General features: G+C 40.4%; 1 protein-coding gene and 1 long non-coding RNA gene across 2 annotated transcripts in view; one reads left to right on the top strand and one right to left on the bottom strand.

The window, feature by feature from the left end:
• TENM3 (teneurin transmembrane protein 3) overlaps positions 1–26,717 on the bottom strand; it is a 1,046,942-nt gene that overhangs the window by 953,176 nt on the left and 67,049 nt on the right. The gene's annotated exons all lie outside the window — the stretch shown is intronic.
• On the top strand, positions 7,655–17,225 carry LOC140712120 (uncharacterized). Its single transcript, XR_012093574.1, has 3 exons — positions 7,655–7,704; positions 15,880–15,958; positions 17,192–17,225. It is a non-coding gene; the product is annotated as an uncharacterized lncRNA (long non-coding RNA).

Below are 26,717 nucleotides of genomic sequence, written 5' to 3'. Positions count from 1 at the left end.
AAGAAATGTAAGTTTACAAGAAAGTGAATTATTTGCACTTCCTGTACTTCTGAACAGAAGATAAATTTAAAATATACTATTCACAACAGCATCAACAATTTACAGTTCTTAAGGATAATAAAATGTGAGCCAGACTGTTATAGAAAAATCATAAAACTTCATTAACAGATAGTAAAATAAATAAAAAAGATGAACCATATTCATGGATTAGTAAACTCAGTATTTTAAAGGTATCAATTTTCCTTCAGATTGAACTATGGATTTAGTGTAACCTATCCTCCCCCAAAGAAGAATACTTCTTAAATTTTATAACTTGACACATCAATTCTGAAATACATATGGAAGTGCAAAATTCCAGGGATATTCAAGAAAGTGTTCAGAAGAACTGGGCGGGAGGATACTGGCCTTATCAGATATCATGAGGCTAAAGTTATTAAGGCACTGTGATATTGGCATAAACTGACTAATGAAATAGAATAGTATCCAAGACACTGAGTTATGTATGTGTAGCTGAACAAGCAATAAATGTCAAGGTGGTATTGGAAATCAATGAGGAAAGGATGAAGTTTTAATAAATGATACTATGATCAGTCATTCATATGAAAAAAGAAATTGAACCCATCTCTCATCAAAACATGCAAAATCCAACTCCAGGTTAATGAAAGACCCAAATGTATTATTTTAAAAATATATTATTAAATGATGTGATGCATTCCACAAGGCCTTCAACTGGAGGTAGGGGTGGGGAGTGGTGTCTGTATATGAAATTAGAAATAGCTGTAATTTCATTTTAATAACAGCCTAGTATGTCAAATAATTCAGTAAGAATATGACTATTGTGACTAGAATTACTATTATCCAGAGAATTTATAGAGGGGAAGTGGTGTGCGTGTGTGTCCATGTGTGTATGAAAACAGTGTATAGCAAACATGATCACAATGGTATTGGAAAAGATTCTAGGGAGAGAATGATCAATGAGAGTCACTTTCGTCCTCAAGGAGCTCACATTCCATCAGGTAGTACCTATAGGACTTAGGGGGCTGTCAGGTCCACCACTCATATCCTCTCCACTGTCAAAAACTGTACAGAATAGGGAAACATAGTTACCAAGGTCAAAATGACCAAGGATTTGGGATCACCTAGAATAGATTCCTGAAAGTAGAACCCCTTTTGAAGAAAAAAAAAATGTTCCTACTGTTGCATTCTTAATCAGACAATTAATCAAGTGTAATTACTGGCTACTGAATAAGATAACTTGTAGTATTTATATCAATTACATGCACATCTTTTCAATTCTTTTAATTAGGTACCTTAATGTTCTTACTGCTGATAACTAGAAAACAACAAGGTTTGGTAAACATGCAAGCCTCATCACATCCTTCATTAAATAACTGGAGTATTTGATCATTAGATCTGTCCGATTTTAGCTGAATATGCAATAGACTCTCCTGAATTACAGGAAAACGTCTCTAACTCATACCAAGCAACCTGGAAATGACTGTATTGGTTGCCAAGAGTGGTTGACTTTGCTCATCACTTGCAGTAAGTTGTCTTTCTGTGATCACTCAAGCCTCATTATTCATGTAATTACTGTAATCATTGTGACACTAATGACTGTTGAAGTCTAAATGTGTGAAATTAATTCACTAACAAGTGTAAATATGTGTCCATGAAGGGCCAATATATAAACTGGAAAATGAAACTTCGGTATTCTGCTGAAAATGAGAAATTAGCACCAACATTAGAATATCAATAGGGTATATGAATGTTTTGTGAATGTAACCATACATTGACCATGGTTAGATAAATTTAGTTATTAATAAAATTAATCCACCTGGGAGTGATTACTCAGAGTACACATAACCCTCCTCTAACAGACTGAATTTGAAAATCTAGTTCAGTTTCTTGAGTCCAAAATAAATTAATTCATGAAGGTGACCTAATGGTTGACACATTTTAGAATGTGAGGGTGACCTGACTTTGACAAGCCATCCCACTGATCACCGGTGTTTTTTCAACTCACCTTACTGGCTTGTTGGGTGCCCCCCTCCCCTCCACAGTTCTGCGTCTGTCCTTCCTGAGGCAGAATGCTTGATCAAAAAGGACACTTAAAAAGAAATGACAGAACTTCTCATGTTGATTTCTGTTTAGATAATTATCAAATTTCTAGTTTATCTGAACCTACTAGAATGGAAAAAAATGGCACTTTAAAGTTAACAATAAGAATAAGATATCCTTTCCTTTAGAGCTCCTATTTTTAGTAATCTACTCCCAGACCAACCCCCAAATCTGTCCCCAACAGGTTGGCTGTAGAAGAGCGTGAGGCCCTTCCTTGTTCTCTGATCAAAATGATAACCACCTGCCTGACTTTCCATGTCGTGAAGAGCGGTTGGTGTACGAACGTGTGACAGGATAACTCACACGCTGGCTAAGAGGCCAACCATTCCTTCCCCGCTCCCCCCTCCCCATACCCAGGCTGAGGGCAGGAACTTGAGTTTGTCCTGGTGAGGTGGGATCCCAGGTGCAGGTGCATAGCAGCTGGAGGCTGCTCGTACGCCAGTTGGCGCCTATGAGCCCAGACACACACTTGCTGTGATTCTGAGCCTTCCTGCAGCCCAGCTCCCTTATGTGGTAAGCCCCCTGGAATACTGGTGATTAGACCCATATTTTAAAATGGTTTGTGACTGACAGGACAGGAAAACAATGCATTCGAAATAGCAGCATAAGTCTTCCTTACAGATTTAGTTGAATAAGTTGGGCATCTCTCTTTAGTCCAAAACAAACAAACATGACACGAAATGTGTTGTTGAAAATGCCATATGTCTGAGTTAGAAAATAAAAGGTTTCATTCAATAAGAAGTTGTCAAGCAACCACCAAGAGTGAGGTAACAGGGGCAAATGTTATGGGCCATAAAAATCCCCCTCCATTCTTTCTTCATTATTTTTTTAGCAAATTTATTTTTTCTCATAAGTCTCATTTTCCTCCTGCTGCATATATGCATCTAAAATGCACGTCAATGGAGAATACAGTTGGTCTTTTCCTTAAAACATCGAAAGCGGACTTAAAAAAGCTATACTTTAACATTCTCCAAGTTGGAGTTGCCTTAATTAATGAGTCAAATTTTGAAAGCAAGATTTAATAAGTTCTCAATTAAGTGCCAGGTGCTGTGTTAGGAACCAGGGAGACAGAAATGATAGCAGGATACCCCTTGTCCTTGAGAAGCCAACGGGCTACAGAGAAAAGAGACATATTACCAAGTAATTCCAATCTCATTTAATACACGGGTCAGTGCAAGTTGTTAAGAACATGACTAATTATGTCAAGGAGAGCAAAAAAAAAAAAGTTTCCAGAGAAGTAGATAGGCATAGAGGAATAGCAGAGAGCAGAATGAAATACAGGAAGGTCTAAAAGCAGGGTCCTCTCCCCCGCAATTAAAGGTGTGAATTTGTCATGCTTGAATGTCAAAGAAGTGGAGTAGGAGAGGTGGGGCCATATTTGAATGGCCTGAGTAGCCTTGGAAATGAGTTTGAGTTTTATCCTGATGACAGCTAGAAACTAATCAGAGGTTTTAAGCATGGCAGTGACATGCTTTCATCCCCCTCCCCGTCTTATAGTTAGATAACTCAGCATTTTCCAGATAACATGGAGAGGGTGGAGGCAGAGTCCAGTAAGGAAGCTACTGTGATAGCCGCATGGACAGTAAGTGATAGCCTGAGTTAAAGCTGTGACTGTACGGATGAAGAGGATAGGAGGATGGGGAGGGTAGAGATTTGGCAGCTGGAATGAACAGGTCTAGTGATAACTCACTTGAGATTTGAGGATCAGGAGAGGGAAGGAGACACCAGCGCCAGTGATCTCTGATAGCCTCTCCTGGAATTATCACCTCTATTGTCGGGAAGTTTACTCTTATACCAAACGGCACTCTCTTTTGATCTTATTTAAGCCCTTTTGAGTTCTCCACAGAAATGGGGAACAATTACTCAGCATTCCCATAAAAACCTGCTGAGTCATTGAAGACATGCATTGCATCTGTTTTTAACTCTCCCTTCTCTAGATGACACAATCTCAGTTCTTTCAGATCTAGGATATGTTACTGAGTTTGTTTTGTTCTGTGTTTCTCAATTATTTTTTGCTTGTTCACATCTGCTTTTCAAAGGTCCAGGTCACACTCAGGGTGACTGTGTCCACCGCTAGTTTGGTAAAGATTTCTCATCTTCTGGAACATGGTCCTTCCATGCTTGAGTGAACGTTGTTGGTTACCCACGGGGTACATTTCACTCTCTTCAGGCACTGGACTGCCCCCACCACACAACCCACGTGATCTCAAGAAATGCCACCCTGTTCCCTCCAGCCCTCAGCCTGCCCCAAGGCAGTTCAATTGATTTGAAAGTAATTCCATCCCAATAGCGAGTGACTCGTCGGGGTCCAAGAATGTAAGGAAAGGTTTCCTAGGGGAATCTTGCAAAGTTTATCTTTCCTTGTTCCTCTCCAAGAAATAGCTGAAGCAAGTCTCTTAGCGTATCTACAGATGTTAGATACTTCATAGCCATAGAAGCAGATGTGTCATAGATATTTAGCCTGGAAATAGCCAGCTGCTGGTTTATGGAGGTGGAGAGAGCTAAGAGGATTGCAGAAAAATGGACCCAGTTACAAGGCTAATAGAACACTGAAAGCCCGTCCTTCCTCCCATGTTGACCTTTTGGCGAGCCAATCAGTTTTCTTATGCTTTAAGCTAGTTAGAATTAGGTTCCGTAGCACGGAAACAAGAGAAACCCAACTCTTGCATATCGTATTCTTATTAACACACGCTGAAGTCAGATTTGCTTTTTTAAAAAATGACCACATTGCAAGCCTCCTATTTCACTGCTTCAGATCTTTTGCCGATATATTTTAGTCCACCCTGTACTCAGCTCTTGGGCACCAATTATGGAGAACATAAACAAAGTGGAAAACCGTGGTCTCCACTCTGAGTTCATATTGTGGTATGGCAGACACGAAACACACCGTGCACTTCCGCAATTTCCTCCCATATGATGACCTATTGCTTCCTATGGTTTCTCCAAATTTCTCCATACCATGAATGACCTGAGGGCAGGAGCCGGGTCTTTTACATTACATATATATTCACACAAAATGTAAATATATATTACTGTATAGATGTATATTCCCTGATGCTTCAAGCAGGGTTGACACAGAGTGTGCTGATTTAAATCTGGGATCTTTTTGGACTCTTAGTGTATTGCTCCTAGTAAATTCCTTTTCACCCATGGTAATATCCCTGTGTGCAGGGACAGCACACAGCCACTCCACGGAGGAAAAGTCGGGTGTGGCTGGACTGGCCCTGGAGTGCTGAGTGGAATTTGGGAAGACATTTCTGGTGAAAGAAGGAATAAGAACAAAGGCATGTTATGTTTTGGAGGCAGTGAGGAAGTGGACTGGTCTGAAGCAGTATCTGTCACCTGCGGGGCCATTGGAAATAGGGTTGAATCCCCGGAAGCCAGGCGGGGATTTTAGGTTTCTTTTATACTCAGAGTAGGCAAAGGTATACAACATTTTCCTCCCGTATAATTACCTATTGCTTCCTACTGTTTCTCCAAATTTCTCCATACTATGAATGACTTGAGGGCAGGAGCTGGGTCTTTTACATAACATATATATACACACAAAAAATGTAATAAATATATTACTGTATAGATGTATATTCCCTGATGCTTCATGCAGGGTTGACACAGAGTGTGCTGAAATAACTCTGGGATCTTTTTGAACTCTCAGTGTATTGCTCCTAGTAAATTCCTTTTCACCCACAGTAATATCACCTTAATAGTCCGTATTTTGTCTGTTGTGTAACTGATTACATATTAGCTGGTTTTAACACGAGCAATACTGCCTGACAGGTTCAATCACTCCTGCAGAACCTGTTCTCTACAAAGCTTTGTTCTTTGTTAGCCAATGGCCTCTGACTGATGTTTCTGAAATCAGATCTTCATAACATTCCCAGTATTTTTCAAAATATGAAAATTAAGGTCAGTGATCTTTAAAAAGACTAGATTGCTTATTTTAATTTTTTACAGTACATATAAAATTCCCTTATGTCCAGTCTTTCATAACTCAAAAATCAGGTGTGTGTTTTTTTTTTTTTTTTTTTGGCACATCAGGCAATGTTAATTAAAATGATAGGTTAATACTTTCAGGGTTAAAAATGTGATGGCAACAATATTAAATAATACACCATTTGGCTTTTATAAGTTCTGTAGCAGAAATAAAACTGGACAAATAAGAACTCCATGACTCTCAAAGGTGGACTTATTAGAATAATATGTGCAGATGACAAACTCACCTCAAAGGAGATACTGCTAATCAAGAGATTACCAAAAACAAAATTTTTTGCAATCTTTAAATGTAAGCTGAAAAAAGTACAAAATGTGTTCATAAAATCTTAATATTTGTGGGAAGTGAAGGATAAGAATTATAGAATTATCTGTAAGTCACAGTAAATCTATTTTTAAATAATATACAAAATGAAAAATTGATTATTTGTTTTTGTGTCAATTATATTAAATTAGAAAGACAAACATTGTCATGAACTATGAAAAAAACAGTTTTTTGGGGGTTGGGAAGAGAGAAAGATTTTTAAGATGATAAGATTATTTTTCCTTTGATGAGGCCAGTGCCTAATTGAAATGCTACGTACATGGATGAGAAGCTGTAGGAAAAAGTCCCCCAGAATTTAGGCACACAGTTAGCGAAGAGTCATTCTGAAACTGAAAACAGTAAAAACTCCAATCAACTTAGGTAAGCTTAACATTACAGGAGTGACCTACACTCAGGAAACTTGGGTGACAGGATCAAGCTGGGCAGGAGACTCTCCAGGACTACCAAGTAGTTAGAGATTTCAGCCCATCTGGGAAGGGCAAACTTTAATTAAATAGTGTTAGGTGTTACTGTGTGGCAGGCACGCAGCAAGGCAGTTTATATAACATAATATAACCCCATCTTTGTCTCTTTACTCTGAGGGATATTATTTCCCCTAGTTTATAGCGGAGAAAACTGAGGCTAGAGAGACGGAGAGCAAGAAGCAAGCTGGGGCGGGGTGCAGTGGCTCATGCCTGTACTCCCAGCACCCTGGGAGGCTGAAGTGGGTGGATCACCCGAGGTCAGGAGCTTGAGACCAGCCTGACCAACATGGTGAAACCCCATTTCTACTAAAAATACAAAAATTAGCTGGGCATGATGGCACATGCCTGTAATCCCAGCTACTTGAGAGGCTGAGGAAAGAGAATCACTTGAACCCGGGAGGGGGAGGTGGCAGTGAGCAGAGACCGCGCCATTGCATGCCAGCCTGGGTGACAGAGCAAGACGCTGTCTCAAAAAAAAAAAGAAGCAAGCAGGATGCAACAGTTCTTGTAGAAAATACCTACAGTGAAAAATCCCCTCCATCTAAATGTAGCACTCTTGAAAAGCTCATACAGAAAGCTTTCTATGAAGACTCAGGTGCTCTTCTACATTTTCCCATCACACCCTCTGCTTCCAATGGGTGGAGAACTTGTCACCCAGTGTCTGAATTACTAGTGTGCTTTTCTCTCTCCTGCTAGATCCTTGAAGGGCAGCACTGTGCCTTGGTCCCTAGGGACCCCAGAAGCACACCTTGAGACCATGACTCAAGAGCAAGTACTTAATTTGGAAGGTGAAGGAACTGCTGGTAGGCAAGTGGGGACCTGAGCTAAGGGAGAGAACATAACCATGAACAGGCAAGTTACCAAACCAGCTCCCATCATGGGGACTGGAGCTTCCTCACTCTGGGGAATCTCAGGGGCTGGTGCAGAACCTGAGAGTTAGCCATCTCCCACTCCCATCAGGGCTGCTGGAGCCTTGCTCCTGTGGGATGGGCAATGTAGGTGCTAGCCCTGGGTCATGGGAGGATGGAATGGGAAGGGGATGGGATAGGGGGGCGTCTGCTCCACGATCCTTCATACCTAGCCTGGAGCCTATCATACAGCATCTAGGCAAGACTCATTTGTTGAGTGAGACTGTCCTTTTCATGTATCAATCAATACTATGAGCATCTGTTAGCGAGTTAATTCTCCTAAACCTGATCAACTTTAGGCCAATCAACTACATTGAGTTTTCTACACATATAAAGTTCAGGACCAAACCTCAGACTATTGCAATTTTGCCAATGAGCTATCTGAAGTCAACAGCAGGTCATCTCCTTTCACACATATTTAGCCCCATCAATATATCTCTTTATTCCTATCCATGTATCAGCACCTAGCAAATAAAGCATTTTAGACAAAAACATCATTATAGTTGCTGCACTTCCCAAAACATTGTACAATCTAGACAACAGGACCATTTCAGAAATTCTGAATATAACTGAGAAGGATCCAATGTGGCTGTTTGTTAACAGTGATAGTGTCAGATGTAAAGATAGAAATAATTCACTCTTTCATGATCTTATTTTAGTGAACAATTGAAGCAAAAGGTCCCCACATGAATTCAAAGACCCTGTTTAAGAGAAGGCCTGTGTGCGTGTGATTTAAAGTACTGTCCCTACGTCTGTGAGGTGAATGAGAGCAGTGAAACGGGTCCATGTCATCTTGGCTGGGGTAGTGACGGCACCTCAATGCACGCAGAGTACCAAGTGTGTCACCAGAGGGGGTCCCTGACAGACAGGGTGGTATCATGGGACGACAATGGGACTTAGAAATCCTGGGGCCGGGCGCAGTGGCTCACGCCTGTAATCCCAGCACGTTGGGAGGCCGAGATGAGTGATCACTTGAGGTCAGGAGTTCAAGACGAGCCTGGCCAACATGGTGAAACCCCGTCTCTACCAAAAATACAAAAAGTTAGCTGGGTGTGGTGGTGTGCACCTGTAATCCCAGCTACTTGGGAGGCTGAGGCAGGAGAATCACTTGAACTTGCAAGGCAGAGGTTGCAGTGAGCTGAGATCGTGCCACTGCACTTTAGTCTGGGCAACAGAGTGAGACTCTATCTCAAAAAAAAAAAAAAAGAAATCCTGGGTTCAAGGGTTGTTTTGTCATTTACAGTCTGTAATCCTGGGCAAGAAATATGAACTCTTTGACCCTTAATCTCTGCATGGATCGAATGGAATCATAACGGCTGCTTCATTGGGATATTTTGAAGATTTATGCAAATAGTGGGCTTTGTAAATGGTAAAGCACTGTACGAATGCCACTAGTATTGAAAGAAATAAGAAGGGATATTATTTGACATCCTCCAAATCCCAGAGAAAAGCAAAGGAGCTTTTTGGTGTGGAAGCATTTGGCCTGGGCCATCAGAGAGTCCATTCACCAGGATGGTGCCGCAGTCAGGGGCGGCAGAGAGGACGGCAACCTTGGCAGTGAGGGAAGGAGCACCTCAAAGCCCACAGGTGGCAGGGCAGCTTGGCTTCAGCCTCCCCTCCTGGAACCAGGGCACTCATCAGGATACTGTGACAGTTTGGTTTAGTCAGAGAAAATAGCTCTGCTTTTCCCCCTCCCTCAAAAAGGTTCAAGGAAGAAACCTCAGTTCCTAGAAACCAGTTTCCAAGCAGGCAGCCCTCTTTCTTTCTGAAAGCCAGGCTGGGGGCATGAATATGGAAGATGATATCCCGTACTGAGAAGGAAGAGGAAGAGATCAGTTTTTTTTGTTTTTTTGGTTTTTTTTAATGAATTGGTTCCCATTACTGTTCCAATCACAAGCACTTGTCTTGGCCTCTCTTGTTTTCATACCTGAAAATAATCAACATGCAAACAGCCTGTCAGTACTTCACAGCAATGACTGTCACGGCTGCTCTGTCTAGAAAAGACTATTGCTTGGTAGGCATCGTCCTGCTCTTCTTGCCTAGTTCCGACTGCCCCGTACCTGGGGTGAAGCATCTGCCACAGCGTTCCTCCCTTAGCCGTAGAACCTGGTGAGCTGTGGGTCACTCACTCACTCACTCTCACTGAAGAACCGATGATTGAAGTGATAGTCTGTTTGCAAATTGTGACTGTCAGGGAGGCAAGAGCTTCAGAAGGTATTGCTTGAACTGGATTATTCTTTGTAGAGGAGGGTACATCAACAAAGAATTTTTGTGTGTGCTAAGCGGGCATTTTAGTGGAAAAGCGCCTTGCCGGTGTATGAAAATCTTTTGTGTGAGCTACTTTTAGGCTCCTCTGGTGGTACAGGGAGCCACGCTGGCTTCTGGCTCTGCCGTCGGCTCACGGCTGTTTGGAGATAAGAACAGAGGTGAACCTGAACTCTACATCGTTTGTTTCTTCTTTGCAAATAGATGTATCCTGAATTAATAGGGAGAGGGAAAAATCTTCCAAAGTATATTATATTTGAAGAATCTCCAATACTGCTCTTAAAGAGTTACCCTGGTCTCCCAGGGTCCTGATAACACCTGTCAATTCATGCTAACAGACACAATCAGTTGGGAGACTAATAATGGGAGCTTTTCCATTTCCACAGGGCTTTCCTGTACATGACCTGGTTTGTTTTGTTGAATTCTGCTCCTTGGAAGGTAGAGAAAAGAGGAATGATTGCGACTCCTGCTTTACAGGACTCCCTCTCTGGTGTTACCCAGCTAGAAATGACAGAAATGAAATCAGAGCATAGCCTCCTGGTCCCGAATTCTTGCCATTTCTGCAACGCCACACTTCTTTCCTGGGAAAGAAGAGGAATGCCTAAGAAAGGCTAAAATTTTCCACTTTCAGTGGGGACGAACAACAGAATTTGTGAATTTTACCTTCCCTTTAGAGCAGTGGCTCTTAACCCTGGTTGCACATGAAAATTGTCTAGGGAGCTTTTAAAGAATACCTTTGCCGGGACCTCACCCCACACCAATTAAATCCAAATCTCTGGGGGTGGGCCTAGGCAGCCGTATTTTTCAAAAGCTCCCTGGGTGATTCTAATATGTAGCTAGGGTTAAGATTCCCTGCTTTCGAGTAATAATCAACAAAACACTGGTTGCCTTTTTTCCACTTTTAAACCACTCTGGGAATGTAGTAATGAGAAATCCTAATAACCACTTTGCTGATGGCCTCAGAAGATAGTCCCTGGCCTTGGTTCTTAGTAGGGATTCAAATTTATCTAGAGATTGACTGACACGAGATGGTAAAGAAACGCTTTCATGCCTGGATCTGTAACAGTGGAACTGTCAATCCAGAAACTTTGTGAGACAAGTAAATTACATCCTGATCCCTTCACACCTTTTAATTATGTTACCTTAATAGTTTTACAACCGATGACCAGAAAATGAACACTTATCATTGATAGTGCCACCAACATCTAACAATTGTCTTTCTTTATTAAATAAGTAGTGGCTGTTTCTTCTCCTGCTTATTTTTTTAGTTATCAAATAATTACAGATAACTATTCATTTCAAGGTTAACTTAGGAATCCACTTGTGAATACACATCATTCTTGTGGAAATTTTATTATGAGTTAAGGCTTCATAGGAATAAATATATGTAACTGCAATGCTTTTGTAGTTATCTACAAAATAAACCCACTACTGACAATTTGTGCTGGATGTTTACATAAAAGATTCACTTTCTATTAAGTTCATTGTTTTTCTTGCATGGGTCTCTTTAAAACATGCACTAGTTGGCAAGTATACTTCTCGGGGGCCAATCCTGCACTAGGTTTTGGGGTCACAATTAGAATATTCTCTGGATAATCCCCCATAAGAGATATGATAATGCAGATACCAAAAAGCGGGAGTGAAGAAGACAGAAGGACTTTAAGGAGGAATTAGTTTTTCATTGAGTCTGTTTAAGCCATTTCTAAATAAACGCTTTTGGTCTTGAATCTCCAAGTCACTACATTCATTGAGTTCTAAGGCATATGTTCTCCACATTTTATGTAAAAAATAGGAATATTTACAAATAGGATCTTTTTGTTCTTTTGAGTACACTTATGTTAACTGTGTGTTTTGTGATTGAGGGTATTTTACTGTCAATAAAATATGGCATTACATTTGTTAAATTAATTTCCTTTCTGAAATTTACCAAACATCCAAATTCCAAATCAATAATGGCTTTCCCAGTCTCCTTTGGTGGGACTACAATGTGAAATGTACATTCAAGTCCCTGTATTTCGACTTCTATACCAATACAATACAATGGTGGGAAAGACTTGATTTAGTTTCCTCCTACTATTTTTAGAGAAAAAATATTAATGTCAACTACTCTGATTTTTTTTTTTTTTTTTTTTTTTTTTGCGATGGAGTCTTACTCTGTCACCCAGGCTGAAGTGCAATGGTGCAATCTTGGCTCTCTGCAATCTCCACCTCCCGGGTTCAAGGGATTCTCCTGCCTCAGCCTCCGGAGCAGCTAGGACTACAGGGTCATACCACCACAACCAGCTAATTTTTGTATTTTTAGTAGAGATGGGGTTTCACCATGTTGGCCAGAATGGTCTTGGTCTCTTGACCTCACGATCCATCTGCCTTGGCCTCCCAAAGTGCTGGGATTACAGGCATAAGCCACTGCACCCAGTCTGAATCTTTTAAAAATAGTTTTTAGTGCCAGTAGGACTACTGTAGTTTCTTATGCTAATGACACCTAGGAACTCATTCTAGGAGGGCCATGCAGTCACTTCTGAGAACTGAATTAAAAATGTGACAGGTAGCCCATAACTTCACACAACTATCAATGACATGGACCTGAAGTGCCCAGTGACTAAGTCTGTCCCCAAATGTCAGTGAGTGCCCAGTGGTCTTAATGCATTGTAACCTGGTGGCCTGAAATAGTTAATGTGCCTCCCTAAGCAATCTACTTTTCACCAGGGCATGGCTAGGACACTGAGTAGAATATAGAGTCTGGTGAATTAGGAGATAACTTTTCATTAATTTTGATTTTTTCCCATTGTTGCAGGTGCTTTGAATATTAAGTCTTGCCTGATCAGCAATTCATGTTGTTATGATTTAGCCATTTTCACCTTTCCCCTTCATGTCATATAAAATGGGAAGAATATGACATTTAGGTGTATATATTTTTCTGGTTTTAGACTTGGACAGTCGAGATTGTGAGATTGTTATTCCACATAGTGCTGTATCACTACCAAAAATGGTTTGCTGAGAGAACTGTCTTACAATATGCATATTGACCAGCATACTTGTAGCACTCTTAATAGATTATGTTGGTCAGGTGACTCAAGCCTGTAATCCCAACACTTTGGGAGGCCTAGGCAGGTGGATTGCTTGAGGCCAGGAGTTGGGGGCCAGCCTGGTTGACATAGAAAAACCCCATCTCTTAAAAAAAAATTAGGCAGGTGTGGTGGTGCACACCTGTAGTTTCAGCTACCTGGGAGGCTGAGGTAGGAGGACCATTTGAACCCAGGAGGTGGAGGCTGCAGTGAGTTGTGACTGCACCACTGCAACTCCAGTCTGGGTGGCAGAGTGAGACTCTGTCTCAAAAAATATATAGATTATGTTATTAGAAAAATATGAAAGAGCCCCGGTTGCAAGTCCTTTGTAAGACTGAGCAGCATGTTCAGCAGGAACTGTGTCTTCATATGTCTGTATCTTTTTAGGATGCAACAATTTCTGAAATGATGCTGCTTTCCCTGTACACAAAAGCCGTCACTTCAAAAGCCTTTGATTAATTTGTGCACAATCAAGGGCACATGAGATAGCTGCCATTTAGTGAGCCAAAGCAATCCAATGCCAGCTGCAATAAACCTATCAAGCTGTCATCGAGTCAAGCTGTGAGAAAGGTGACGATGATGACAAGCAATAGTTTCCTTCAGTGGTTTCATAATTTCAATTTTTTGTTACACTTCCAGATTTTCAATACTTATAGTAAGAATGCTTTAGTAGAGAAATATTTTCCCCAGGGGTTACTATCAACAACTTAGTGTATTGGTTTTTTTTCCCCATCATTGCTTCAAATATAGAAACTCATCAGGCAAGAAATATTGTGATTACAGTCGTCTATAAATTATTTAAAGGGGTTCAGCCAATCAAAACAGAGATCTAAGTGACTATTTTCCTCTTGATGCCTTTGTAACTCCTACTCAAAAAGCAAATTTCTGATTGATAGAATAGTTTTGAAGTTACTTCAAAAAGACCATTCTTTTGGATGGGAGGAGGATCTCAATATGAATGGTTCACATACTTCCACAGTAGCTCTTTCATGACAACTTTACAGAGGAGGGGAGAGACCAAAATAACAACAAGCAGGGGAATAGGAAGTGGAGGGAGACAGTGATAGAAGGCAACGCAGGTAATTAAGGTTTCTCCTGGAAAAAAGAAGATTCATGTATTCAGAGGTTCCTCACATACCCCAGTTCTGGCTAAAGAAAGTAATCACTGTTGAATAATCTGTTACCAAAAAGGTCTCATTCAATAACCAGTTTTCACTCATGCCTTCCAATGGAAACATTTAGCACTCTGCAGACAGCCGCTATCATGCCTGACTTCATACTCTGAATATCACCTGTAAGAAACAACATGCTAATCGCTTCTCATCAGTCTCAGTTAATCCGTTCCCTGCATTTTGAGATCTTTCTTTTTCTCCCTCCACCCGTTTTTAGATCGTATTCTCACTGCCGCAAATACGACTGTACGTGCACTCTTAATCGAAGCTAATAATCATAGGATAACTCATTTTAGATAGAATCTGGGGTAATATTTTTTCTTGAATTTTGTAGGAGAATTAGTACAGCTCTCCTTTTATTTGCCCAAAATTAAGCCTAGAAAACCTAGAACTTCCTAAGAGCTAGCAAAGACACCCTCCAAAATTGCCAATAGTGGATGCCTTACATTTGGAAATGCATTTTAAAACATTATTACCTTGTCCTCAAAGGACATTCTGCAAGTGTCATACATACTTCTCATACATTAAGCAGTGGAGTTAAGACAGAAAGCTGAATCTCCTAACTTACAGCATTAGTGGAAAAGTGAAAAAATATACTAAACCACCATTCTGAACAATCTGGAGAATAGACTAGTTTGCTAGATAAAGCCTTTATTTATACTTCAGTTTTTGTAAAGGGCTAGTTCAACAGATATGAGCTTTGAAATTACAAAAATGTACGGATTACACAAATAACACTCTCTCTTTCCTTAAATAAGTCTGTTTCCTTTAAAAGCTTATAATATAGCATCCCCCATGTTTGTGACTCTTACTGCAAATACTTCACCAAAAACTCCAATCAAGTATGCAGTCTCCATTACAAAGTTTGAGGATTTTAAAGTATCAAAAAGAAACAAGAGGTAATAAACTCACTATTAAAGCATTTAGCTTGGCAAGTGATTTATCTCTGTTCCTTTATCTGCTTAGGGTTTTTATTTCACTGTGTGAGCAAATTTCTACTGACAAGTAATTTTTGGAGAACAGCCAGAAGTGGGGGGTGGGAGGGAGGGAGAAAGATCTCCTAAGATATCAAAGACCTGAAAAAAGAAACCTGATGAAGTGACATTTGTGGTTTCAAAAATAATACACCTCCTCTAGTCTCCTGCTCATTTACCAAAGAAAAGCTCTCTTGTTCTTTAGCTCCCATTATGTATTGCAAAGTATAGAATAATTGTGAACAGAATAATTTTCTGTATGAGATATATAAAATCATTTTGACCCAAAACAATCCAGTTAAATGATAGAAACATGATCTATTGTTGCCTTGTGCTTCCAAAGATTCTCCTGTTGATACTAATCCTGTCTAACTGAGTATGAATAGAACCAAAGAAGAATTTGCATGGCAGAGCAGCCTAAGCAGAAACTAAAATGCTAGCCATGTGTGAGCTACTAGTATTATTCATTGATTTGGGGTTCCAATCTTCTGAGTAATTTACACATAGTAGGTCCTCAAGAAATGGATTTCATTGAAGTGATTTCTCATTGCCGCTTTCTATAAATTATTTTTATTCTTAACATGCTACCTCACTTAAGCTCTCTGTACAGCAGCTGTACAAATACCTCTCATGCAGAAACCACTTCTTGGCAAATACAGCAAGGCTGCTACAAACAGGTAAATTCATGTATTCCACAAATGCATGTATTCATTCGACTTATACATATTTACTTGGTGTTCACTAGCACTAAGCACTCTGCTAGGTGCTGTGGAATTTTAAAGAATAATTAAGACAGAGTTGTGTCTTCAAGAGTCTAATTATTGACAAAGGATTATATCGCAGGATATCAAATGAGAACTGTGACAAAACACCAAAGGGGATTCAAAGGGAGAAGAGATTGTTTCCTTCCAGTGGAATCTTGGAGGGCTTTATGGAGCAAGTGGCACTTCAGCTAGGCCTGGAGCAGTGGGCCAGGAGCGGGGAGTCTGGGGATCCTAGTAGACTGACATGCGATGAGGAAAGCCACTGAAGCAAGAATGCACAGAATTTGTGCAAAGACCAGACGGAAGTTAGTTAGGCCAGCACGCGAAATGAGAGGGTGGCTGTCAGGGACTTTGGTGCACCTGGGCTCTATGCACTGCCATCCATAGGGGACTGGAGTGGCTCTCTCTGGAATTCCTCAGGTAATATTCCACTTGAGTAATAGGCAGAACTGCCCAACCTGGAAACTAAAATAAAGATAACACCATGGCAGTCTATATTCCACTCTTCTTTAAAGTGTCAACGTAGACACTTATAAATTTAAAATTTAGGTTGTGTCGAAGGAAGTCTAAAATTCTAGAGGAGGGAAGAATTTTTTAAAAGGCGATGATATAAAATACGTAAGGGAAAATCATGAGCCTCTGAACCACATGTGCTGCCACTGGCATTCAAGAAAAAGCTAACCCAGTGGGGGGAAAGGCCCCAACCCCCTGTTCTCTATCTCTAGCACATAAGAAAGGGATATTGTTTCCTAGAACAACACCCCAAGGCCCCCATTAGAACATGAAAATATTTACAGCGGTGGTGCTTTCGCTATGGGATTGCATGTTTTCCTTGCAAATATTTAACTTATGCTTTTGTGAGCCATGGCACATGGTGTAAAGAAAACAGTAAATCAGAACTGATGTTGAGGGGTGAAGGCTTTTTATCCTAAACTACTGTGTGTGTGTGTGTGTGTTTAAAGAAAATTTCTAGTTAAATGTGCCCATTACTACTAATCATTGCAACTAAGAAAATATGAAAAAGCTTCTTGTACTTAATCTACTGTGAAAATATACACAGAAATACAAATAGCCCAAAGTATTGGAGTCTTTTGCTTCATAATTTAATAATAATAAAATTTCTCTTTCATCTGTTTACCCTGTCAGCCAAAAACAAAGCGGAATTGTTCCAGGAAATAAATCACTTGAACAGCGGAGGAGACTTTGCCCTATTTGATATGGAAAGCACAGTCAAGGGTATGGATCTCACAGCCTCGGAGTTAGGAGCTGCTCCAAGCCTTCTTCCCTAGATGCTTCACACCCCTCCTGGACAACTTCCAAGCATCACAGCTCTGGATGGCCACTCATCTTCTGTGTACAGACTCCAACCCAGGTGAAACCCCTTTCATGAAATGTACTTTATATACACCTAATTTATTAAAGAGTTGCATTCATTAAGGGATTTTTTCTTTTTAGTATTACTACTCATAGAAGCTGGGAAACTGAAAAGGCAATATTGTAGCAATTACTGTTTTTGTTGAAAAAAATTTTGAGACCCACAGTTACTTCTAGATCAGGGGTCTCCAACCCCTGGGCCAAGAAATGGTACTGGTCCTCAGGCTGCTACCAACTGGGCTGCGTATCAGGAGGGGGAGCCGAGAGCAAGTGAGCATTATGGCCTGAGCTCCGCCTCCTGTCAGATCAGCTGCGGCATTAGATTCTCACAGGAGCGTGAACCCTATTGTGAACTCCACATGGGAGGGATCTAGGGTCAAGTGCCCCTTATGAGAATCTAATGCCTGATGATCGGAGGTGCAACAGTTTCATCCCACAATCATCCCCTTCACCTCCTGTCTGTGGAAAATTGTCTTGCATGAAACCAGTCCCTGGTCCGAAAAAAGTTGAGGACTGCTGTTCTAGGTGGCACAGAATTTTTGTATGGAAAATTACGAACAATCCTGATGGCATGTCAATGAGATTACAGCATATCTGCTCTCCATGGTTATGGGAATACATTAGCAAGGAACTGTCACCTCTTTGCCTGTGCTCTTTCTCCCTTTCCAGGGGTGAAATATATTGAATAACCTATTAATTAATTTTATTCTTCCTATGGAACTTCTAATTAACTTGTTTTATTTATTCATGTGGCATTAGTAGTTGGATCGCATTTTGGGTGGGACTAGGCAGATTGGGGGTCAAAAAATCTTGAGAATGGACAGACCCATCATTTAGAGGAGGTAGTTTTGGCAGATCTGGAGTGTAGGCGCCAGAAGGCAATCCTACAGGTATGCAGACATCAGAAGGACTCTCATGGTAGATGACAAGAGGCATAGCCAGGAAGGGAGGTCATTGGTGTCAGAGAGGTCCTTCAGGGCTCACCTTCATCGGCAAGTGAAGAGCCAGAGGCAGGTGGATGGTAATGAAGGGGAGTTCTAAAAACAGATCGCTGGGACCTAACCATGGCCATGATCTTCATGGGCAAGACTCACACACATTATTAGTCAGGTTCAAACAGAGAAACAAGCCAGGAGGAGATACATATTAAGAGATTTACTGATCGGGTGTGGTGGTTCACACCTGCAATCCCAGCACTTGGGGGAGGCCAAGGCAGGCAGATTACCTGAGGTCAGGAGTTCAAGACCAGCCTAGCCAACATGGTGAATCCCCATCTCTACTAAAAATACAAAAAATTAGCCAGGCGTGGTGGCAGGCACCTGTAATCCTGGCTACTTGGGAGGCTGAGGCAGGAGAATCGTTTGAACACAGGAGGTGGAGGTTGCAGTGAGTTGAAATTACGCCATTGCACTCCAGCCTGGGTGACAAGAGTGAAATTCTGTCTCAAAAAAAAAAAAAAGAAAAAAAAAAAAAGAGAGATTTACTGCACCATGGCACACATTTACCTATGTAACAAACCTGTACATCCTGCACACATACCCCAGAACTTAAAATACATATAAAAATGAAAAAGAGATTTACTGCAAGGAGCTGGCATATATGGCAATGTAGGTCGGTGAAGCAAGACCACAGTCTGTAGGGCAGGCCATCAGGAAGAGAAGGTTTAAAGTTGGAACATTTGTAAGCTGAACCTGCAGTCCCCAGGCAGAATTTATTCTCCCGGGAAGCCTCAATTCTGTTTTTGAGGCCTTCCAACTGATTGAATCAGGCTTACTAAGATTATCAAAAATATTCTTCCATACTTAAAGTTAACAATTATGGACTTAATTAACATCTACAAAATACTTTTATGGTAACACCTAGAATAGAATTTGAGTGAATAACTGGGAACTATCCTCAGCCAAACTGACCATCACAACTCGTGTCTGAAAGATTGAGAAAAGCAAGATGAAGTATTTCAATCCTACAAGAATAGTACAACTAAGCTAAACTAGAAAACAATGTGGGTCCCTTAGTAAGTCTTTGAGTCAAGGATAAAATGATTTGAACTAAGGAATGAGGGAGATAATTTGCTAGAAGGAAAGTCCAAAGCAGATATCAGGACCAAAGAGACCAGCAACAAACCACTACAAACACTGGACTTTGTAAAACCCCTGCCCACAGGGAGTTTTGGCCCTTGTCTAAGTCTGTTCGTGCTGCTGTAACAGGATATAGCAGACTGGGTAATTTACAAACAATCGAAATTTATTTCTCACAGTTCTAGAGGCTGGGAGGGCCAAGGCCAAGATGCCAGCAGGTTGGCATCTGGTGAGGGCTTGGTCTCTGCTCCCAAGATGGCACCCTGAAGGCTGCATCCTCATGTGGAAGAAGGCAGAAAGGCAAAACAGGATGAGCTCCCTCCATTAGACCCTTTTTTAAATTTTTTTTTATTTTTTATTTAAAGACAGAGTCCCGCTCTGTGGCCCAGGCTGGAGTGCAGTGGCACGATCTCAGCTCACTGCAAGCTCCGCCTCCCGGGTTCACGCCATTCTCCTGCCTCAACCTCCCGAGTAGCTGGGACTACAGGTGCCCGCCACCACACCCGGCTAATTTTTTTGTGTTTTTAATAGAGACGGGGTTTCACTGTGTTAGACAGGATGGTCTCGATTTCCTGACCTCGTGATCCGTCCGCCTCGGCCTTCCAAAGTGCTGGGATTACAGGCGTGCATCGGACCCTTTTATAACTGCATCTAATATCATTCATGAGGGTAAGCCTTTGTAACCCAATCACTTCCCTAAGGGCACACCTCCCAGTACTGTTACATTGAAGATTAAGTTTCCGACACATGAATTTTGGGGAACACACATTCTGACTATAGCAGCCCTTGGGTCTTCATCTCTAGGTGTGGGTTAAAACGCACAATCTACAGGGACCAGGAGATGTTTAGGAGTAGGGCAGTCGTTCTAAACCAGAGGCAGTTTTGCTTCATCTCCCCAAGGGACATTTGTCAATGTCTACAGATATTTCTGGTTATCACAAAGGTAGGAAGGTTGCTATTGGCATTCAATGGATAGCTACAAGTGATACCGAGGAAACTTCCTATAAAGCTCCCGTGGCCCCCACAATAAAGAATTATCCAGCTCCAAATGTTCATAGTGCCAAGGTTGAGAAGCCCTGGAGGAGAGTAATCAACATAGGTAGAAGGTACTCAATATTCAATCTAAAGTAATCCTAAACTTTTATATAACTACTGAATACCTACAGAGCTCATGAGGAGGCAGCAGCCACAGCCCTGTGTACTCTCTGGATGCAGCATGGCATAGCGAAAGGTGCATGAACTTAGAGTGGAGTCCTGAGTTCAAAGCCAACTGTGACATACACTTTGCATGTGCACCTTGGACAAGATGCTTAACCTTTTGTAGCCCCAGTTTACTTACCTATAAAATGAGAAACTATCTCTCATAGGATGATTGAGAGTATTAGTGATATTACCAGATATATGTTAGTTACTTTTACTTTTGTCCCCAAAAAAGTATTTGGCAAGTTATGACAATAATCTAGCCAAGAGAGGATAAGACTATCACTTAAGCAACGATATTATCGATGCATAAAAGTGATTCCATTTTCAAAATATTTCTTAGAATCTACAAGACTTCTTGGCCTAGTGGATGGGGAAGAGAGGAGGGAGGGGCCAGGGATGAATAGAGTAGACAGGTGGCATTATGAACTGAGATATGAAATCAGCAGAGGACCCAGTTGATAGGGGAAGATAATGAATTCAGTTTCAGACATGTATTGTCGTGGGTGGCTTCAAGAAAGCCAGATGGAGGTAGAGTAGTCATATTTACAGTTTGCAAACCAGTTTCACATATGTTGTTCCTTTTAAACTTTGATCCTTATAAGAACCTGACAAAAAGGCAGGCTTTATTATTTATAGTTTTTAAATGTGGAAACTGGGCTCAGGGAGCCTAAGTAAATTACCAAAGACCATCAAGACAGTAGGGGATAGAGTTTTCCTTTGACTCCAGTTCTTAATAATAAGATTTTAAAAAGCAAAATGTCAGGTGTGATAAGTGGCAAATGGAAAATGAGTAGAGGAATAAGCCTTGATTTTTGTTGGTTTGTCTGTGAGGGGTTTACCTGCTCCTCAAAGATTGTGGAGGGCTGCGCAGAAAGGAGCACTCAGATGCGGGCTCTGAAGATGGCCCCAGTCTGTCACATTGAGAAGACAGGACACAGGTTGCTGTGGCCACTATGAGTGGAAACATTTTATAGTTCATTAACTACATGAACACAGAGGCTGAGAGAAATTTGAAACAAAAATGTTAGTAGGCATTACCAACTCAAAAAAAAAAAAAAAAAAAAGATGCAATGATCATGCAAATCAATGGAAAGATATGAATGAACACATTTTGATTTACCCATAAGTTTTTAGAAGCACATTTACTATGGCACATTTTAATCTCGGAGCATTGATGCTCTTTCATTCCAATAGCAATATAAAGCATGCTATTCTGAGAAAGAGCTCTGAAAGCCTGGGTTTTCACAGGTTTGTTTTTCACAGTTTTAATGTTTCTGAAGACTTACTTTTGGCCGTGAGACACATATTCAAAAATGCTCTAATGAGACCAATTTGATTTTTAATTTAGATTTTCTAAATCTGAGTTTCTGAAAATTTCTAAGAAGCAACCCCCACCCTCTGCTTATTTCTAGGAAAATGACAGCCTTTGGTCTCCCAGCTGTGTGATCAGTAGAGGCTCTCTTCCTACTGGTCAGAGCAGCACCAACAAGACTGTCAAAGGAGATGTGGACTGTATTTTAATCAACCTCTATATTTTTCTAATATCTTCTGTATTCAAGTTTCCCACATTTGGGGGGACCTATTAGGCAATTTTCACTTTGTTAATGTATCATTCGTTTCCTCTATACCCTTTTTTGTTTTTTTTTTTTTGAGAGGGAGTCTCACTCTGTTGCCCAGGCTGGAGTGCACTAGCATGATCTCAGCTTACTGCAACCTCTGCCTCCCGGGTTTCAAGCAATTCTTCTGCCTCATCCTGCCGAGTAGCTGGGATCACAGGCACCTGCCATCATGCCCAGATAGTTTTTTGTTTGTTTGTTTTCTGTTTTTTTGTTGTTGTTGTTTTTGTTTTTTGGTATTTTTGTAGAGATGGGGTTTCACCATTTTGGCTGGTCTGGTCTCAAATTCCTGACCTCAGGTGATCCGCCCACCTTGGCCTCCCAAAGTGCCGGGATTACAGGTGTGAGCCACCATGCCTGACCTCCTCTACACTTTCACAGACTGCCATAGCTGTATGTTGTATTTCTTTAAAATGATTTTAATCCAATTTCTTTTGCATCTCTTGTTACACTTCTTTTATTCCTAACCTTGAATAGATTTATTTTCCGTTTTCTCTTTTCCTAAATCAGGCTCTTGAGGGGTTTATCTATTTTATAGGTCTTTTAAAAATTTAATTATACTTTCTACTCTTTTTGCTTTTCATTTCATTAGCACCAATTTTTATCTTTATCCAGTCTCTCTTAGGTTCATTTTATTTGAACTTTTGTTCTTTCTAAATGTTTGAACTTTGGTTCTTTATGAAATAAGTTCCTCCTCCCTCCCTCTCTTCTGCTTCTGCTCTGATTGTGGATGTTGCTAGTCCCAAATGTTTGCTATGGGCATAGGGCCTAGATGTTTCGGGAAGGTCACCTTTTTGTAAATTATTTTATAATTTTCATTTGATTATGATCAGGAAAAGTTGCCTGTCGAATCTCTACTTTAAAAAATGTGTTACAGCTTTTCTTTCCCAAATAAACTATGGATTTTTGTAATTGCTGCATGTGCGCGCATACACACACACACACACACACACTTGAAAATAAGTGTATTGTAAAATCTGTCTATTTCCTATGAGGGGCTCTGCAGATATCCATTCAGTGAAGTTTATTAACTGTATTTTCCAACTCTTCTATGTCCTTACACATTTTTTGTCTGTCCGATCTGCCCAATCTTGAAAGAGGTTTATTGAAAATACTCACGAAGTTTGTGTTTTTATTAAGTTCTCCTTGCATTCTTAATTGTTTAAAATTTGCTAAGGATTTTGTTCCATACTGGTTTATGGCTAATATTTTTTGTATGTAAATTTTGTAAAATAATACAATATATTGTATCTTTTTATACTGCTCTTCATCTTAAAGTCCACCAGTCATACCCATATACCATTGGTATTGCCCTTGTTGATTTATTTTGTTTTACATGTGACTAGTATACATTGCCTTTTCCTTATTTTCAAATTTACGGCTGTTTTCAATACTTTTTCTGTAAGCAGCTTAAGGCTCCATTTTGTTTCTTACCCTTCTCTAAAGCCTTTAATGGGATGAGCTTCTTTATGCATGGTTAGTGTAATCATTGAAATACTTGACTTTGTTCCCTTTGTTTTCTTTTATGGTAGTATATATTTCACTACATATTTCTTCTTCATTAGTTTTTCATGTTTCGTCAAGCTACTATTTTCTTTTCCCATTTTTTTCTTATTAATTAAAAGTTCTCTAATTTTCTCTTCCTTTGCAGTTGCTTTCCCTTTCCCAACACTTATTCAGACACATATTTACCCACTATTATTTGAAGACAAGATGCTGACCACTTCCCTCGTCTCCTTCTACCTCCGTGAGATGAGACTTGGAGGAATACTTTGTCTTTTTCCTCGAATTTTCTTCTTTGCATTCCCCTCCCTCAGAGGTGACATTGAAACTCATTGTCTCCATTCTCAAATTACAGGTTTCATTGAAAATTTGGTTAATTTTGCTTTTTTACATTGAAATCTGTTTCGTTTCTGGACTACCCCTTACTGGTGTTTTGGTCTTTTGGATCTCACTTCCTAGTCTCACACCTTTTTCTTCATGTTTTCATTTGTTTCTGCTGGATCTGGGTTTAAGATAAAAACCACCTTTATTTAAGTCCACTAATTTAGATTTCAACACTGCCTTTCTCTTCTTCAAACAACCTATTGGAGATGTTTAAGGCATGCAATGCTTGCGTGCTTGATGTTGTGTTTGTTGTTGCTTTGAGTACCGTGCTTGATTGTAAACTGCCCATATTATTCCTAAGTGCTCAGAGTTGTGGTCTAGCTCTTCCAAGGGCTCTGTTTTCCTGGACACTTTGTGGTTGATCAGTTTCTTTGGCTTCCCACTCTTCCCTATTGCTCTGTGCCACCCCTCCCTGCATCATGAATGGGATCGCTACCCTTACAAGAGAGAACCCAAAGAGATCCCTTGCCTTTTCCACTGTGTAAGGTGACAGTGCAATGGCTGTCAATGAGGAAGCAGGGCCTCACCAGTTGCAGAATCTGTCAATGCCTGCATCTTGGACTTGCCAGCATCCAGAACTGTGAAAAATACATTTCTGTTGTTTGTAAGCCACCCAGTCTATGGTATTTTGTTAAGGTATGTTGAAGGAGACACTAAGAGGTTATCTTCAAGAGATGGAAGGTAGACCATTCTCTTCCATAGTGGGTTGGCTGGGTGCCTCCAGGAGGCAGCTATTTCCCCCAACTCAGGTATATTCACTTGCTCCTTTCCCTGGGAGACAGGCGTTTTAGTTCTATTAGAGGACTTCTCCTTGGGTTGTTGGGGACAGGAAGACTATTTTTTCAGTCATTTGTAAACTGTGACTCTGATCATGGGTGAACCAAATTCCTCTGCGTCCTTGAAATTGTGATCCACGCTCAGTGAATGCCCAGGGTGGCATTCAACCTCTCATGTGACCACACCAGACAAAGACCCCAGCTCAGCTGTCCTTCAGAGCCCAAAATATTAATGATACTCATGTGTCTGCAAGCACAGCTTTTACTGGACATAGGAAAGGCAGAGAAATTGGCACTCAGAGTGCAGAGAAAGTGAAATATTAAAGTCCAGCCACTGTCTCCTAGAATCCTCTCATTGTGATGCTTTTAAAAATATACACAAAAGTTGTCTTTTAAAAAGACCCTTTGGGTTGAACTCTCTATAAATATGAATAATCAGTATAACTAATTTTTACTTTATAAGCATTGAAGTAGCATCAGAAAGTCATTAATTATCAGCCAAATTTTTTCTAAAGTTAAAAGCAGCAATTGAAAAACTAATATTTCATTCATGTTAGTTTTCTTATCCTTAAAACAATGACCTGATATTCTCAACAAACACTCTAAGATATTAGGAGGAAAAAAGTGTAGTTAGTGTTACTCTAGGATATTGGAAAAGAAAACAAAGTTTAGTTAGTGTTGTTACTGTTACTATGATATCTCAAAGCTTAGCTCCAAAAACTTTCAGGACACTTTAAGTGAGCCAAAATATTTGGCCAGATTTGTGTCATTTTGACCTAGGCCTGTTAGTTCCTAGTGGCGAGAATGAAGAGGAAAAAAGAAACAAATAAAAAATGTGTTAACTCCAGCGAGAATGACGAGGAAAAAAGAAACAAATAAAAAATGTGTTAACTCCAGCCAGATACGGTTTTTAAGAGAAGAGAAATCAACCATCATCAAAAGGCAATATTTGCCCTAAACATTAAACACTTGCGTTTAATCACCCTCAATCTAGTGTTTGAAGAATGTGCAAGTAACTCACAGTCTAGATATTCATGGCAATGAAATCCAGAGTATTCTGCAGGCCTAGTGTTATGGTTTGGCTCTGTGTCCCCACCAAAATCTCACCTTGAATTGTAATAATCCCCCGTGTCAGGGCAGGGCCAGGTGGAGATAATTGAATCACATGGGCGGTTTCCCCCATTCTGTTTGTGGTAGTGAATAAGTCTCATGAGATCTGATGGTTTTATAAGTAGGAGTTCCCCTGCACAAGCTCTCTTGGCTGCCACCATGTAAGACATCCTTTTGCTCATGTTTTGTCTTCCACCACGACTGTGAGGTCTCCCCAGTCATGTGGAACTGTGAGTCCATTAAACCTCTTGCCTTTATAAATTAGCCAGTCTCAGGCATGACTTTATTAGCAGCGTGAGAATAGACTAATACACCTAGTTAACTCAAAATGCATTTACTTTACTTTGAAAGTGCTTTCAGAACTCTTGTATAAGTTTATGCCAAAAGAACTTTTTGGCCAAAGTGTTGGAACCAATGTTGGAAAGATACAGTCTTAATGACCACTTCTGTGGGCCACAATTGAGAAGAGATGCATGATAAATCTTTGGATGCTATCTGAACAGGTATATATAACAAAAGTCACAGTGAATATATGTGAGATTTTCACAAGATACATAAATAAGAATAATTAGGAAGAGAGGTATTCAATTCTTAGGGTAGAAAAATAGCCTGTCAAGTGATCCTTTCA

Source organism: Chlorocebus sabaeus, chromosome 7 (genome assembly GCF_047675955.1).
Source record: "Chlorocebus sabaeus isolate Y175 chromosome 7, mChlSab1.0.hap1, whole genome shotgun sequence".
NCBI lineage: Eukaryota > Metazoa > Chordata > Mammalia > Primates > Cercopithecidae > Chlorocebus > Chlorocebus sabaeus.
Note: the sequence above shows the minus strand (reverse complement) of the source record. Positions and strands in the feature narration are given on the sequence as shown.